Below are 18,363 nucleotides of genomic sequence, written 5' to 3'. Positions count from 1 at the left end.
CACAAAGAGGGAAGAGCAGATGAAGCTCTTACCCTTATACCGCTTCCTATGCTTCTCTTGCTGGTCACTCAGCCCTTAGCACGAACTAGGCTCTAATACCATAAAAAGATGCAGGGGAGAAGAGAGCTTGAGCTCTTGCAACCAAGCACACACACACACACTCACACAAACCCTAGAAGAGAACACACAAGGTGAGAGGTTGAAAATTCTTCTTCTTCTTCACACAACAAAAGAGGTCTACAAAGAAGATAAAGTGACTAACACACATAATAGAGTATATACAAGCGGTCCATAATGTGAACATGCTAAGAGGAGTGGTTAGATGTGGACTAGTCTAACTGTAGAATCTCTGGCTAAGATATGTCGGTGGTAGCTACCAAACCCCCATTGATGTAAATGTCAAACAGTCATGTAGGCGCCTCGTGAGTGTTAGCTCATGTTGATCTTGACATCTCAATAGTAGATTTGTTTAGAGCTCGGAAAACCTTGCCATACCAAGAACCATGTCCATCTTCCCAAAGACCAAAGACATCATACCAAAGCTGGTGGGTTTACCTAGGCCCATTGTTGCAAAGACCAAGCCCATCTATCTATCAGCAATACCCACCTCAAGGGGCACACCCAATGTATTAAACGGGACCATGTGGGCCATAACCTAGTCCTCCCAGAGGACAAAGACCCCCACTGGTCTACTATCCATCCGGTCCCACTCCTCCACACACTATTCCCCAACATGCACCACCTTCTCCCGCCCCAATAATAGCGTTGACACCTAAAATGTTAAGGATTTCCATGGAAATAGGAAAGGGGGTAGCCCTGGCATTACTCCCCACCATGCACCAGTTCAACCTAGGTATAGCAACAAGCCAAACCAACAAACATCTTAAAGTTGATCACAAAGTTTGATGGGACAGGTGACCCCATTACTCACCTGGAGATGTTTAATCAGATCTGCAAAGCATTTGGCCATATAGACAATCAGACTAAGATAAGTGCCTTTGGCCAAATATTCCAAGATGGTCCGCAAAGAGATTGAAAGACTTATCGATGCCGGATTCATCTATGAAATTGAACATACGGAGTGGGTATCACGATCCTAAAGACCAGCACAAAACTGCTTTTGCTACTGGGCTACTTATGCATATAGAGTCATGCCCTTTGGGTTGACCAATGCCCTCATAACCTTCCAATGATTAATGTGTACGTCATTAAAGGAATATCTCTAGAAATTCCTTGAAGTCTTCATGGATGACCTATGTGTCAATTCTTCTTGGAAGGAGCACCTCACATGTTTGCGCAAGGTTCTAGAGAGCGATGTAGACTATACCGCATCTCGTTGAACCCTCTTAAATGCCAATTTTGGGTTCAACACGGAGTGATCCTGGGACACATTGTCTCCAAGCACGTAATTTCAACCGATGACAACAAAGTGCGGCTCATTCTTGAGTTGCCCCCACCTACCAATTTCAAGGTTGTCTAGCACTTCATGGGACACGTCGGCTATTATCGACGATTCATTTTTATGTACGCTGATATTTTTATACCCCTTTACAAACTCCTTATAGTTTTTGAGTTGATAAAAGAATGCCAAAGGGCCTACACCACACTCAAAAAAGCCTTGTTTAGCGCTCCAATTCTTAGATTCCCCAACTGGGATCTCATCTTCCATGTTCATATTAACGCCTCAGCATTTGCTATAAGATGCATGCTGGCCTACTAGGAGAACACAAGATGGACTTCTCCATCAGTTTTGCCAGCCGCCATCTCGATGAAGCTCAGAGAAATTACATCACAACAGAGAGAGAAGGATTAGCGACAGTTTACACACTTAAGAAGTTTTGCCATTATCTTTTGGTGGCGACCAAGTTTGTGTTCTTTGTTGTAGACTATCAAGCCCTTTTGTATTTGGTTAATAAACCATGTAGGTATGACAGGTAGAATCACCCGGTGGGGTTTGCTTGCTCGAGTTTGACTTCACCATTATGGCGGTCGGTGAGGAAAGGCTCTCAACATGTTCTTGCAAACCACATGTCAAGGACCCCCAATGGCGAATAACTAGTGGGAGTAGGCGATAATTTACCAGATGACGATGCCCTATTCCAACTTTTCTTAATTCCTAAATGGGGTGAAGAAGTGGCTCACTTCTTAGCTAATGGCTTACCAATTAATCCTCTCCTCAACAAGGACCGAGCCTATCATTTAATAAAAAAAGGTGGCCCCTTACTAGCTTATCTCACAGGTCAACTTTACAAGCAGGGCAAGGACAAAATCCTAAGACGTTGTGTTAGAGAAGACGAGTATGTCTTCCTCCCTTGAACAAGCTCACTCTGCCTGTGTGCTGGTGGGCACTTTGCAGCAGATATCACTACTCGTAAGGTTCTCATGGCTGGGTTATGGTGGCCCACTTTAATGACTGACGCTGCTGAGTATGTCAAATGATGTGATGAATGCCAACGCGTAGCAATCCCTCGTTTCAAGGATCACATGCCCCTAAACCCCATCGTTTCCTTACAACCATTTCAAAAATGGAGCATAGACTTCGTAGGACCCATCAGTCCGGCAACCAAATACACTCAAGCCATCTATATAAATGCTGCCCACAGACTACTACACCAAAGTGGGTAGAAGCTCACACAACCTGCAAAGCTGATGCTCGATGGGCGCTAAATGTCTCTATGAGTCTGTGATCACACGCTTCAATTGTCCTCTCAAGCTTGTTAGTGACAATGGAATGCATTTCATCAACAAGGTAATCAAATTTCTCTTGTAAGAGTTCCTTATCACCCACAGGAAATCCTCTCCTTACTATCCTTGAGCGAATGGCCAATTCGAAAGCACAAACAAAACCATGGTTTTGTGCTTTCGAATGGCCAATTCAAAAGCACAAAAACCATGTGTACCATTCTCACCAAAACAGTGGAGGCCAGCTGCACATGGTTTTGTGCTTTCAAATGGCCAATTCGAAAGCACAAAACCATGTGTACCATTCTCACCAAAACAGTGGAGGCCAGCTGCCAACGATTGGGAACAGAAGTTGCTAGCTGCACTTTGGGCCTATAGAACTTCATACAAAGCAGCAACTAATGCTACCCCTTTCAGTTTAACCTACAGTACTACAGCGGTCATGCCCATGGAGTTCTTAGTCCCAAGTCTACATATCGCAGTGCATGGAAAACTCACCAAAATTGCGCTAAGATGTCGCCTCTTCAAGCTTGAAAAGCTTGACAAAACTCGCCTCTTTGCAGTTTACAGCATGATTGTAGAGAAGCTCAGGCATAAACAATGGTTTGATGACCACCTCAAGGATAAGCAAATGAATGAGAGCAACATGGTCCTCTTATTCAACACAAAAACACATAAGAAAAAGCTCAAGCTCAAAGGCTTAATACCTTTCCTAGTCTCTGAGATCACACCACAAGGTGATGTGCACATTGAAACACTTGAGGATGTTGAGATGGCGGGTTACTTTAATGGTAATAAACTTAAATGCTACTATGGCCTACTCACTGAGGCCACATTGAAAGCCATCCATGACAAAAAACAACAAAAAAAAGACCATGAGGAGGTGAAAAAAATTGCGCAAGAAGAGGCCAAAGCGAGGCAAGCCAAGCTTTGGCAGAAACATATCATGGTCAACATGCCCCAAGTAGTTGACTTCTTAGAAGAAGAAAATTGAGAGGTGAAGCCAGCTCACTTGTGGTTAGGAATGACAACCCCTACCGGCGTTGTCCAAAAATTATCTCTTGTAGATACAGGGGCTAGTTACAATTTATTGTCCTATGAAACATGGCGTTGCCTCGGGGAACCCACATTGAAAGATGTTGAGATATCGAGCTCAACTAGTGCTACGGAGGACATTGATGACCCGCGTGGGTGATAGCTTCTGCATCTACACCACTAGCATGGTTGGTGAGATTATGGCTGATATGCGGCCAGTGGGATGATAGGCTGTGTGACAACCATTTTGGATTACTAGAGATTGGCATAGTTATAGTGCCAGCTCATTTAGTCGGGTTCACATTATGGACTGACCCTTGTATGTTGTAGTAGTAGTAGTTGAGTACTAACCCATATAGTGTGTACTCTTATATCTATGTTATGTTGGTTGAATAGAGAAGAAGAAGATAGAAGAAAATTCAGGTATCCATCTCTCTTGTGTCTTACTCTCCCTTGTGTGTGTGTGTGTTTGCTTGCTAGGGTTTGAAGCTCTCCCTCTCCCCCACATTCTCTTTATGGTATCAGAGCATGGTTTGTGTGAGAGCTAAGGAGGCAAGCAAGAGGAAAGAACAAGCAAGGAAGGAAGCGGTACTACACGGGTAAGAGCACCATCATCTCTTTCCCTTTCTTGGTTTAGGTACAACACCCCCTCAGTAGCTTTGGGGGTGCTACATTTCTCCAATTGAGAAGCTGTCTTCACAAGAGCGGAGCTACACGACAAGTATACTATCCTATTGGACGATAGTTTCTCAACTAGATTCCCATTTTGGGCACACTATAGGCCCCGTTTCATCCATTGCATGGTATTTTTGGCAGTTTTCTAGAAGTTATGTATTGTGCAGACAAGGTTTGGAAGTGCAGACAAGGTTTGCAAATGTATTGTTGATACTGGGTTTATATACATGTACTCTGATCACATTTGGTGACACACAAGCTATGATGAAGTACCACTGTCGTTCGCAGAGTAGTTGCAGGAGATATTGTTGTATTACAGGTTGCATACAAAAGTTGTCTGTTTGTAGGTTATTTGATTGCTACAAGAAAACATGTCTGACGGAATTAATCAAATTGTTAGTGAGAAGCTGGATAAGAATAACTTCCATGCCTGGAAGTTCAGAATGACCAATTTCATAATGGGTAAAGGATTTTGGGATTATGTAGAAGGAGACAATGAGGAGCCTCTAGAGTTATTTGAGGAGAGAACCACTCTTGTAGATATAAAGGCATTCAAGGATTGGAGTCAAGGTGCAAGAAAAGTCATGTACTGGCTTTCAATTAGTGTCACAGACACTATTATAGGACACATACAGGATGCAAACACTCCAGCAATTGCATGGCAAAATCTGGTTCAAATGTTCTAGACTAACACAAAGGCAATGTTGTAGTTAAAGCAAGAGTTGCATACTGTCAAAAAGAAAAACATGTCCATCAATGAATATGCCTTAAAGATCAAGGGCATTGTTAAATCCCTTGGGTCTATCAATGTATCAGTGGAGGATGATGATTTGGTGAGTGTCTGTCTCTAAATGGGCTTGGCAAAGAGTACAAGCCATTCAAGACCTCCCATTGCAGTTAGGGAGAATATTCCCAACTTTCGAGACTTGATATCTATGTTGATCATAGAAGAAAAGGATTTAGGTGAGGATTCTTCTTCACAAAGCAAGAATACATCAGAACAAGCATTCTACTCTAATTCAAGTAGAGGTAGAGGCAGAGGTAGAGGCGGTGGTCAAGGCTAAGGTGGTGGCCAATAAGGAAATCAAAATTATGGTTGGGTTCACATTATTGACTGACCCTTGTATGTTTTAGCAATTGAGTACTAACCCATATAGTGTGTACTCTTATCTTTATGTTATGTTGGCTGAATAGAGAAGAAGAAGATAGAAGAAAATTCAACTATCCATCTCTCTCTTGTGTCTTTCTGTTGTGTGTGTGTGTGTGTGTTTGCTTGCTAGGGTTTTAAGCTCTCCCTCTCCCCCACATTCTCTTTAAAAGAAACACTTGTCATTGTCACCACAGTTGCCTCACAGTATGTTCATTGCATTGGCACAGTCGCACTTTTTTTCCACATTGGAAATAATCCCTTGGAAGGGAAGTTTTATGTGATGCCTGCAGGAACTATGCATGAAGAGATCCTCCTCGACAGAGGGTGGATGGACCATAACAGATGCAACATCGACTGGGATGCACGGACGGCCACCCTACAATTGGCTTCTAGCCACGTTACCGTTCTCATGAGAGATGAAGATCCAGTTCCCATTGCTTCCCCATGCCAAGCACTCCCATTTCCACCATCCACAAATACCTCAACTCACCGTTATCACTCCATTCCCCCAAAAAAGAGTCCTCTCAACATGCCATCCACATCAACGCCTCTCACACCCACACCACCGCCACGCATAGTGGGGCAGCGCGCTCTCACATGGCCAAATCACAAGAAGCTGCCCTACCACATCACATTAACCAAACTAACACTGCTAACCATACTAACAAATCTCCACAAGGCTCGATATCTCACCACTGGGGGTGCCCAAGAAACTTATTGCAAGAAGACAAGGCTACTATGAGAGAGCATCTCCATTGTGGATCCCCAAAAGGTCCCACCATTCCCCTCACCAATAGGCATCTAGCATTTCTCGTCTCCCCAGTGTAGGCCCCCATTTGCCAACCTCAAGCCTTCAGGGTACATGATTGATGCAAACCTACGCGCTCTCTCAAGCGTTCTGTTGACCCTCGACCGAACCCTGAACCCATGCACTCAACCCTTCGGTGAATCCCAAAATCTCTTCTCCACGCCCAACATTACTATGAAGGCAATCATACCATATGGATTTCCAAACCTCTCCAACCTAAGCCCCTACCTCATGTCACACCACAGTCACCTACCCTTCAATGGGTACCCAAGGCAACATCTACAGTCAAGATTACTCAAGACAAAGGGAAGTAGAAAGTCCTATATGTGACATAGCCACCCCCATGCTACCGCTGATGAACTTCCTTACAGATATACTGTTAACATCTGCAATGCCCCCACCTCTCATTTGGAGGCTCGACAGTACTACAAGGTTACCATTAACTCCCTCCGCCTTAGCTACTTCCTTGCCACCCTCATCAGAATCTCTTCGGGAAATGCCACCCCCTACTTCGCCATTACCTAATTGGAATAAACTCCTCTCTTTGGCGAACTGGGCACATGGTCAGTGCAAAACCTGCAATAAGGTGTTGGCGACATAGCTTATGTGTACAAAACCTATTACAGGGTGCACATAAAAAAAACAAAAAAAAATCCCACGGTCCTTCCTTTTTCAGATTCAAAGTGCCATGGACGTTCCTTTGTCAACCACAAAGCCCCCGGCCATTCCTTTCTCAAATTCTAAGTGCCACGGCTGTTCCTTTGTCAACCACAAAGCCCCCGACCATTCCTTTTCCAGATTCAAAGTGCCATGGCCATTCCTTTCATTAAAGCCCCCGGTTGTTCCAAGTTTTGCACGGCCGTTCCCTTCTCAGATTTTGGATTGCCACAGACGTTCCCAGTTTGAAATAGCAGCTCCTTCTCCCACCCTCTACCACAGTTGTGCCGAATCTCTATTCAAAGCCCTCGGTTTGACCAGTTTTCGCGAGCCCACAGCCATTCGCTCAAGTTGGCATGGCCGTTCGCTCAACTTGCCACGCTCGTTTACTCACACTGTTCAACTTTGCACGGTCATTTACTCACACTGTTCAACTTCGCACGGTCGTTCGCTCCAGTTCCCATAGCCGTTCACTCACAGTCTGCTGACTTTACACGCCCATTCCTTGAACTTTCCCACGGCCATGTCTTCCTCATAGGGTTATAAATATGGGCCCCTCCTTTCATTTCCTCACTTTTCACTCTCAGCCTAGCCAAACTATTGCAAATTTTCACCCCAAGCTCTTACCCTCACAGCTAGCCACCAACAATATGTTAGAAGCTTATGACTTATCCCTAGAAGTACTCCCACCACACTTCTCTGAGGAGGAAGAGATCTACTGCCCCAGTAGCCGCTTCGAGGAGTATGCAAAGCACCCCACCCAACTCTCCCACCTAGGCAAAGCATTGATGAAGCAAGTCAATGGACACACTGTCCATTCTCTGATGAAGAATCATCGGTAAAGTTGAGCACAAGCTCCTTTACTACACCTGTCCATGCTATAGAGTTGTTGTAGCCGACCTAGTGGTAGTGCAGAAGTTAGAGCAGCTTGGATTGGGCCGACGGCCCACCCTGGAGCCTTGTGGGGGCCGGATTTTTACAATCCCTTATACTTCACTGAAACTTATGATGCAAATCAGCACCACACCGGAGTTATCGTGGATCTCGAAGGGTGAAAGCACCCAATCCAGCTCAGCATGGGGCTTGTGTGAGACGCTCTTGCACTCCCACATATGGAGCAACCATATGTACGCCTAGCCAATGCCACAAAGCTCACTCGTGGCCTATATAAGAAAAATTCTAACAACGATGGAGTTGAGTAGGGCAACATTGCCTAGGAAGACCTCGTGATGCCAACAAGAGCTCTGCAGTTTCTCCTCACCACTAGGTGGACTGACAGGTTTAGCAGGTGCAGCTTAACCACCTTAGCTCATGTGCACTAGGGACAACAGGTCAACTAGTCTAACTACCTCTTTTGGGAGCTACATGCTATATACTCAAATCCCCAAGGAAAGTTGGTAGCAGCAACCTTACTCACCAGGGTCCTCTATTATGCGATTGGATGGGAAGAGATGCCACGAGCAATCTAGTTGAGCGGACTGGATGTTGGTGTTTCTTCTTTAATCCCTCTATCCACCTCTCCCATTTCTCCACCAGCCAAGAGGCCACACCACGAACCCGCACCTATAGAACATGCTCAGCCACCCCCAAGCCCTAGGCCCACATAGGAAGAGCTCATTGCCACTGCAGCTGCTCTGCTGTGCAGAAGCCACCAAGAAGGCCGCAGAAGAGGAAGAGGAGCACTAGAGGTAGGACTTCCTTAACAGAAGCTTATAAGAGACACCACCCCCTAACAGATTCACAGAGATGCCTTCTCATGATCAGGCCGGGCCTTCCTCCCCTAGTGACACACAGAATACAGTCAACACTCTCTGTTGGGCTCGCACAAGCAGTTTTAGTTCCAGCCAGAATTATGTAGAGAGCATCCATGTGGCCCAAGGAGATGTGCCTAACTTTGCCCATGGATTTGCCAGCATGGAACGATGAGAACTAATCCAACAAATGACAGACTGCATCTCCCGATAACAAGAAGTAGCACAAATTTCACAGAGGAAAATGCTATTAGCCAAAGCCCATGAGAGAGTAGTGTCTGAGGATTTATACCAGACCAACGTATAGTTCATGGAGCTGCAGAAAAGGTTTGACCAACAAACAGAGCAGTTGGTCATCACTGCTATCAGCAAAATCACTGAGCTCCAGCAAACAACAGGTCAACCAAGACCATGCAGCGGCCCGTGAGTACATAAAGAGCTTATAATCATTGAGGGACTACATCATGAGGCCATGAGCCGGGCCCAGACAGCAAGGGTCGCTCTAGCCCGCACCACCACAGATTTTGCAAAGCATCGCGACTTAACAGAGGCTACCATCCATCGCCTACATGAGCAGCTCTAAGATGCTGAGGCTTGGGCCACCCAGATCCACTCCATCGGCTCCTTTGTCCAGCTCGCTCGACCACAAGTTGGATGCGCTTATGGAGACTGCCAGAGAGCTTCCCATTTTGGCATTCCCCCCTCAAACCCCTTATTAGCTTGATCTACGGTTTCGATCAATCTGCCCTAACCTTCCCCAACACGATATATATATATTGAAGAGTCCTTCTCCTGCCCATAGTATACATATGCTCTATCCAAGATCCCCATAGATAGCTTAACTCTCATCCCCCATTTTTTCTTCCAAGGGCTGCTCACCTTCCAACACCCTCACGATCTCTTTGAACTCCCCTTACATCCATTTCAAGCCACCCTCATAGCCTGGAGTTTATTACTTCACTATGGCTTCCCTGCACCACATCCCAATCTGCTGATCTCATCGATTTATCTTTACCGGATGGCATATTCCCCTATAGATATCTCCCCCTCATCTCTAGCTAGGCCCTACAGTACCTCCGCACAATTGGCTGGCACATCGTCGTTATCTCTCCCTCCTAAATGATCCTCTACCACCCTACTCGACGCCTGGCTTACTCATTATCTACCACTATTGCTTCATTCAGATTGAAGTCATGGAGGCCGCTGGCATATGCCAGTTCAACAACACACACATTGCCTTCCCATGGGAGTACAACGAAGTTGAGGTTGCCACCGCAGTCAAGGTTTTCTATGCTCGCGATCCTCAGGCTGCCGCTACACTGGGGCCCTGCCCTAGACGACAACGATGACGGCACTGATGGCAAGGTGGCTTGCCTCCTCCACCCCCACGATCTTCTTCACCACCACCCCCTCCTCCCCCATCAGGTTCCTTGTTCTGCACCTTCTCACACACAACACCGACCCTCACCACCCCCCATGAAGAACCTCCACTCTTCCTCTTTTTGGTGCCCAACCTTCTTCTCCCCCCCTTTACTTTCCCACTCCACCCCCATCACCCACACCCCCCTCGCCACCTTCACTATCCCTCAACTTAGGAATGCACACAACATTCCGGGATATACCCTCCACATCCCCGCCAAACCCCCACCTTCTCAACGTCGGCCTCACCACGCGCCCTTCATCATCGAACCCTTTGAATAGGCGTGATCCTCTGGACCGCATGGAGTTCGAGCAGGCCATCGCCATCTTGCTCGGTCATCAACAACTCCAAAATCACCCCATCATCCATGTCACAGACCGCCTCAACATCCATTCCCTTCACCAGTACCTCGACACCAAGCACACAACCTGGCGATGTGACCACCCACCCTGAGCCTGCTGCGGATACGATTGGCCACCCGCCACTGTTGTTCGTCCTATAACATTCAATCTCATGGGCAAGTAGCCAGCCTGGCAATGGCCCTTCCTCAGCAAACCCTTCATATGGGAAGTCTACTGTAACGCGCCTCGCACTAAGGATCAACCCCGATTACCTTCCCATTCGAAGACAACGGGCCACGAAGAACAATAGCAGAACCCAAAGTTGCAATTCAACTTCCCATGGTTTGCGCCCCCGCCACCACAACATCCATGTACTAAAGAATCCATGGTCAGGTGCTTCCATGAATTTGCCCGTCGCTACGACGAGGCCCTCGACCCAGCGGCGGTTGCCACAATCCGATTCTTCAACCTCATCATCACCTTTCCGGAGTCCATCGACATGGGACCATTACTTCGCGAAGGAGCCCAAGGCCTCTCCTTTGACATCAATAAAGGGCCCACTCTCAAGCAGTTGTTCTACTACGAGAACGAGTTATGTGGATGCTTGCTTGTTGTGGCGGCTCCAAACTTTTGAACATGCTGGAGACGACCTTCTGGACCAGCTACCGCATCTTCCATCATGCCCTTCCCAGTCCTACCTCTTGCGATGGGACTTCATCCGCCCTTACTCAATCTACTACAAACAACTTCTTCGACCAGTTCTAAGAACAAACCTACAATCGGGAGGGGGTATGTTAACCACTCTGGTTAACATGACCTTTTATGATGGTGGCTACTATACCTCCTTTGTAACTCATCTTTTTGTAACTGCACTAAGTGCGCTAATTGTAAAAGAGACATGGGATGACTGAGCTTATGGCTTGTCTAATGCCAGTCATAAGGAATTCATGTACATAGAGCTAGTTAAACTAGGAAGACTAGTTTTGGGCCCCAATTTGTAATTGGGCGGTTGGACATTGTAAATATGAGCTCATGTATATAAGAAATTTTATGAAATATGAAAAGGGACAATCCCATTTGTCTCAATTGAGTCTTTTCTTCTCTCCCTCTTTCTCTCTCTTGAGCTTATGGTGGCTTGCTTGCTTGCTTGTGATTGTTGGTGTATGTGAATAGGAATGGTGTTGCTCTCCCTTCTCTCCTTCACTCCCTTCTCATTGCTCTCCACCTTGTCTTGTTTACATAATATTCACATGAGGTAGAGGTTGAGCTCTCCATAGTTCCTTCCCTCTTGCTCCTACCTAGCTTGCTTGGATCTCTCTTTGGGTGACACAAAGAGAGTCTTCCTTCTTCTTCTCTCTTGTGCTTGTGAGGTAGTATGTTATTCCATGAACACACTCAAAAGAGAAAAAATTAGGCAAACGAGACCTAATTAGTGCTAATTCTTGCTAATTAAGGCCTAATGGGAGTGGACTAAACATAGAACACTAATGCCACTCCATTTTGTCTAATTACAAGCAATTAGGCTCAATTGTTTGGTTTTTTCTCTTTAAGTCACTAATCATACTAACCAATAGATTAGTGATAATTAGTAAAAATTAAGAGATAGTTTATAGATTTTTGATAGATTAGTGTTCTATCTAACAATGCCAACCTACTTATGCAAAGGAATTAAGAAAAAGAAATAAGATTAAGTTAAAAATTAAGAAAAATAGTCTAGGTTTAAGTAAAATCCTCTTGTGTAGGCTCTTTAATCACCCAAATCTAAAGTTTTTTCACTCAAACAAGTAGTAATCCTACTCTAAACACAAAGCTATACATGAATCTTAACAAAAGTATCAAAAAAACCATGCAAAACATCAAAATACATTAAAAAATTAAAAAAAATAGCATGCCAAAGAGCTTACCTGGTACCTGGCACCGGGCTATGGAGACTCCGTCAGATTCGAATCAAAGATGGCTTAGACAAGTGACGGATTGGTGCTCCCTGCTAGTAGGAGTGCCAAAGATGTTAAGAAAACCCTACCCTAACGTGTCATGGGAAGTTGCCTATCTGTCGAGCTCGAGCAAGGCTCAAGAGCTCCACCATAGTCGCTCGTCACACCACCGTCCTCCCACACTCGTTGTCACCCTGAGGCAGTTGCTCTAATCCAACGGATGATGCAACCTCTCTTACGAAGATCGTGTGTGATCTCCGTGGAAAATGATTGCATTGGCTAGCCTAATCACTCAAGCAAGAGAGAGAGAGAGAGAGAGAGAGAGAGAGAGAGAGAACACTCCACTTCTATTGCACAAATGGGAGAATGAGTCACAAATAAGAGAAATTGGCTTTTATAGTTCCAAGCCTTTTCTCACTAGGCCACGCGAGATTAAGTGACCCAGTGCACCCAAAACATAGTTACAAGGCTTTTCTCACTAGGCCATGCGAGAGTAAGTGACCTAGTGCGCCCAAAACATAGTTACAAGGCTTTTCTCTATAGTTTGGCCAACTGACCAAGATCCTATTGTCTGTCCATCGAAGCTCCATACTTGGGAGCATCTTTAGGGTGTTTCCCTCATCAAATGACAGGATTTACAATATATAGTTCCATCTCCCATTACAGAAGTGTGCGGACATAGTTGTAAGAATGTGTTAACCAATATGTGGTTAACACCCTTGCTCCCAATAGATATCCCTTCTACATCAACACACCCATTACCTTTCCTTGATGCCTCGCTCGACACCGCCCCCTCTTCCTCCAACCCTCACTGCCTCAACCACCCCCAACATGCCAACCCCCCTTCACCCACTCCCCTAGAAGAGGCTGAAATCCCACCCCAACCCCCATAGGAGCACGAAGAGGTGGATCCCCCCATCAATCCCATAAACTAGCGCAATCCCCTAGAGGACCACACTAAATTCGAGCTGACAATATGCATCCTGCTAGGCCTGTAGCTCCAATAGGTGCCACTAACCAAGATAATGGATCGCGTGGACATTCATGTCCTCCAGCTCTACCTCGATGCCAAGCACAATGCATGGAAACACTAGCATCTACACTGACAATGCGGCAGCTACATCAAGATGCACTCTGATGCTCGACTGCTCACGTTCGATCTTATGGGCGAGTAGCTAGTTTGTGGGCAACTCTTCCTACTCAAGCCACATATTTGGGCTGAGCACTGCAAAGCCCCTACAACCTCTACATCAAACCGGCTCCCCTCCCCATCCGCCATCTTGGGCTTGGGACCTGTTTTGCACCGAATAAAAAGAGAACCCCAAGATCATCAACTTCCCATGGTCCCCCCTCTTATGTATCGGAACCCATGCACGGAGGAAAGCATGCTCACCCACATGCATGACTTCATCACCAAATACAATCTGGTTCTGGATCCTACCATTGTTGCCACCATCTAGTTCTTCAATCTCATCATCACCCTTTTGGCAGATTTCCCCCAATGGAACCAATACTATGAAGGAGTGCAAGGCCTCACCTTCGACCTCAATAAAGGCCCAACCCTCAATCAACTTTTTGGCCTACTACGAGCGCATCTAGTGGATGCTCACCTGACGTCTCCAAACCTTTGAAGGCATGATGGAGACTGCATTATGGACAAGATACAAAGTCTTCCATCGATCCCCCTAGTACCCTAAATCGCGGTACAATTTTGTCCGCACATACTCCCTCTATTGCTGAGTCTTCTTACAAGTTCCAAGAATGAACCAGCATTAGGGAGGGCAGGTGTTAACCACAATGTTTAACATTATTTTTAAGTGTGGTTACGCTTCATGTAACTCAATTTTATGCAAACCACACTAATAGCTTCATGTAAAAGATATATGAGATAACCCAAGCTTACGACATGTGTAATGCCTGCATGAGCATAAGCCTAGGTGTACATAGAGCTAGAAGAACCAATTTTAGGCCCCCAATTTTAAATTGGGTGGTCAGCCATTGTAAAAATAGAGCTCACGTATATAAGTGACTTATGAAATATGAAAAGATACACAATCCCATTATCACAATTGAGTTTCTCTCTCTCTCTCTCTCTCTCTCTCTCTCTCTCTCTCTCTCTCTCTCTCTCTCTCTTGTGACTATGGTGGTGAGCTTGTGTGTATGCATGCTTGCTTGGCTGGTTGTATGTGTGTGCATGTAGGTGATGCTCCCTTTTCTTGCCTCTTCTTCTTCTTCTTCTTCTTCTTTATCTCTCTCTCTTGCACACACAAAGCCATTGAGCAGGAGTTAAGGCTCTCCATAGCTCCTCTTATTTCTGCCTACCTAGCTCGAGGAAAGCTCCACTTGGGGGACACAAGTGGTTGTGGGGTGAGCCCCCAGTAGCTTCACATCGAGGAGTTAACTCTCATTACGGTTGGCTAAGTGTATGTTCCCAAACCAACCCTTGCATTGTCTCTTTTCTCTTCTCTTCTTTCTCTCTCATACAAGAAAGTATGCTCATTTAGGTGAACAACACAACTCAAGTTTGGGGAGAGACAAGCAACCATGAACATGTACTAGAACACCAAGAATCAGGAATAGGGATCCATCACGCCCTATGTCCAGCCATAACTAGATTAGTCTAACAAGAAAGCCTAGTAATTAAAAGAACACAATATACAATTTCTTAAACCTAAACCGTACTCTGATGCCACGTGTATGGTCCCCCGCCCCCTAGCTGGGCCAAAGGGATCCTTTTGATAGGCAACTAAGTCCCTTGGTCTCCAATTGACGACAACTCAATCTCTCAGAAATACGAGGATACGAGAAAACAGAGGGGGGTCTAACTCTATCTAGTAAGGGAAACATAGTCATTCTAATAGGAATCTATCTCTCCACTCGAACAGCACTCAATGTACGTGATCAAGGATGGAACAAGTCCGAAATTGGTTCAATAGAAGCCAAAGACTTTTTCCTCTTTTCTTTATGAGACATGGCCCACTAGCTCGTTCCCCTAAAATGAAACTTGTTCAAGGCCCTATTCTTACTACTACAAATTGTAATAAATAAATCTATTAGAAAGTTATCCAACTTATCGGGTCCACCCATCCATACGATGGTGCCATTGGGGCATCCATCCACCCACTCACCCAATTAATTTTTGTTATCTAATTAGGTCCTACCACACTGTGAAAGGAGTAAAAATAATATTCTTTAATTAAAGGAGTTATATAATGTTCTTTAAGTAGCCCTTAGTGCACAAAATTGAAAGCAATAATATCTACATTAAAACAATACTTATTACAACAAAAATATATACAAAAAGTCCCTAAAACTGGGTCAATAGTAGCCAGATCTAGGCTTCCATATTCATGTCCATATAGACATATCCAAACCAAACTATTGATGATCTAGAATTCAGTCTTCCAACCTCAATCATTCGGGCATACCCCATGGACCATACTCCCTCGTCGTCATGGCGAGAGCCAAGCCAGCTTGTCACCCCCTCAAGTGTTGCCTCTTGTACCAAACCCTACCGCTCTCCTCAGAGGGGACATCTACTCATGAGGTGTAATAATTCTCCACACTAGCCTAGGCCTACAAAACTAGGTAGCATCATAATCAGATGTCCACCATCGTGGGGCAAAATCCAATTCCCAGTGGCATAGGGGGACAACTCCTAGCCTTACTACTACCTTTTCTTAGCTACACAAGCAAGAGTGGAGTTAGCTAAGGGGCGGGGAGAAGATGTTTCGATGAAGGTTGGCAACCTTGCTATACCTATGCTCGGCTACACAAGCAAGAGTGAAGTTAGCTAAGGGGGGAAGAAGATGTTTCGATGAAGGTTGGCAACCTTGCTATACCTATGCTCGGCTACACAAGCAAGAGTGAAGTTAGCTAAGGGGGGAAGAAGATGTACTTGTGAAGCCAAAAAATATATATATATATTAAAACTAGAAAAACATTCTCTTCTTTTTCAATAATTCATTGAGAAATAAGAAAACAACATCGGACAACGATGATCTTTAAGTCTCTTCATAATATGGGGGGCTTTCGGCAGAGAGGGTATCCTTAGCCAGAGAGCTCTCAAGGGGAGGGGAGAGTGAGGCTAGGAGTATGGGTAGCCTTGGCTAGGAGAGGCTAAGAGAGTGACTTTAAGTCTATTCACATGGTGGGAGAAGAGTTATAGGACATGTCCCACAGCTCTCTACATGATGGGTACCTCCCAGAGGGGGAGGGGAGGGCGGTATATATAGGTTCAAGAAGGGGCGCCTGCGCACAGAGAGAGTGCTAGCAGGGAGGGAAAGTGTGTCCAAGTGGGGCACCATCTGGCAAGCTGCATGGGTGCTAGGTGCATCACGGGAGGGAGCACCACCTGTCCAAGAGGGGTCTGGGGGTGCGTGCACCACTTCTCCAAGGAAGGGTCTAGAGAGGGTGTGTACGGGGGGGAGTACGTGCACCACCTCTCCAGGATGGGTATAGAGAGGGGATGTGTACTAGGGGGGCAAGGTGGTAGGGCCTCAGCACTATCTCCCACAGTGTCTTAAAGACCCTTGTCAAGCGGCATCAATGGATAGCATTGATAAAAAATTACGATGCCTTTTTTGGGCCAGCGGATAAAGTAAACTAGGGTGAGTAAACTACTAAAAACTGGAAAAAATTCATCTTAGGTTATTATGAGAAATCATAGTTTACTTTGTAGTTTACTAAGCGGGCATAGTTTACTAAGGAGGCATAGTTTACTTTCTAGTTTACTTAGTAAATCATAGTTTACTTCGTAGTGTACATCATGGGATGAGGGTGAATTTGGGTTTGGGACTTAGAAAAATTTGGAGCAAGATGTGTGCAAAAGAGGATTTGCACTCAAGACCTTGGGTCACCATTGGAAACATCTTATCACTACACTATACCTTCAAGCAACGAAACCATGTGGTTTCAAGCCATTATATTCTATTTTTTTCACCCCTAGTTTACTTGGCATAGTTTAATCGGCCTAGTTTACTTTCTCCGACGGACCAAAAAAGGCATCACGATTTTGATGAATTCCATCCATTGATGTCACCTGACAAGGTTCTTTAAGACACTGTGGGAGATAGTGTTGAGGGTGGTAGGGGGTACGTGTAGGGAGGGTGGGGGAGATGGCAAGCATTGGTGGGCGACAACCATGGATCTGAGAGGTGTTGATGGCCAGCACTTGTGGATGCATGCGTGCAAAATTTGGCGAGAAATGAAGTCTTGGGAGTTTGGGGGAGGCGTTCGTAGTAGGCATTGTATGTCACTCGAGTGGGGGTCATGTGGTGGGGCTCACCGTGCGCGCACCCAAGGGCGTCCATCAAGCCATCTAGATTTTTTTACTGAAATTGTTCGGAGTTGCCTCATGGTTTATATATATTCATACTAAAATAAAGTCATATTTATTAAAAAAAATAAGTATATTGGTTGAAAAAATACATACTAAAGATTATGCATGTGCTCCAACTGACGAGATTTGAGATGTGGGTACGAGTGGCTATAAAGAGAGCTCTCATCGCATGGAGTGGAGCCTGTACTATGGAGGTATGTGGTCAAGTAACGAATATTGTTTATAATTTTATTATTTTTTAATCTTAGTAATGTGGTAATTAAATAATTACTTAGTAGCAAGTGTTTGATTTGTATATGATTCATTGCAGGAGTTTAGCTTCACCCCAAGCGTCATAAAGAGTACAGCGTCGAAGGTGATGATTCATTGCAGGAGGATCACAAGCATAGTAACTCGGCTGAGGATGATCATTCGATTAGTGATGGGGCCTATTTTGGTTGTAGTTCAATCTTCTCTAATTTTGTAGTATGTTCTTTCATGATGATGTATCCATTCTTGTGACCATGTATCCTTGCCATGAGCATGCTACAGTATAGCTTGTATTTTCTTTATTTTGGTCAATCTTCCAT

The sequence above is a fragment of the Cibotium barometz genome, chromosome 2 (assembly GCF_041138505.1).
Source record: "Cibotium barometz isolate CiBa-2024 chromosome 2, ASM4113850v1, whole genome shotgun sequence".
Lineage (NCBI taxonomy): Eukaryota > Viridiplantae > Streptophyta > Polypodiopsida > Cyatheales > Cibotiaceae > Cibotium > Cibotium barometz.
Note: the sequence above shows the minus strand (reverse complement) of the source record.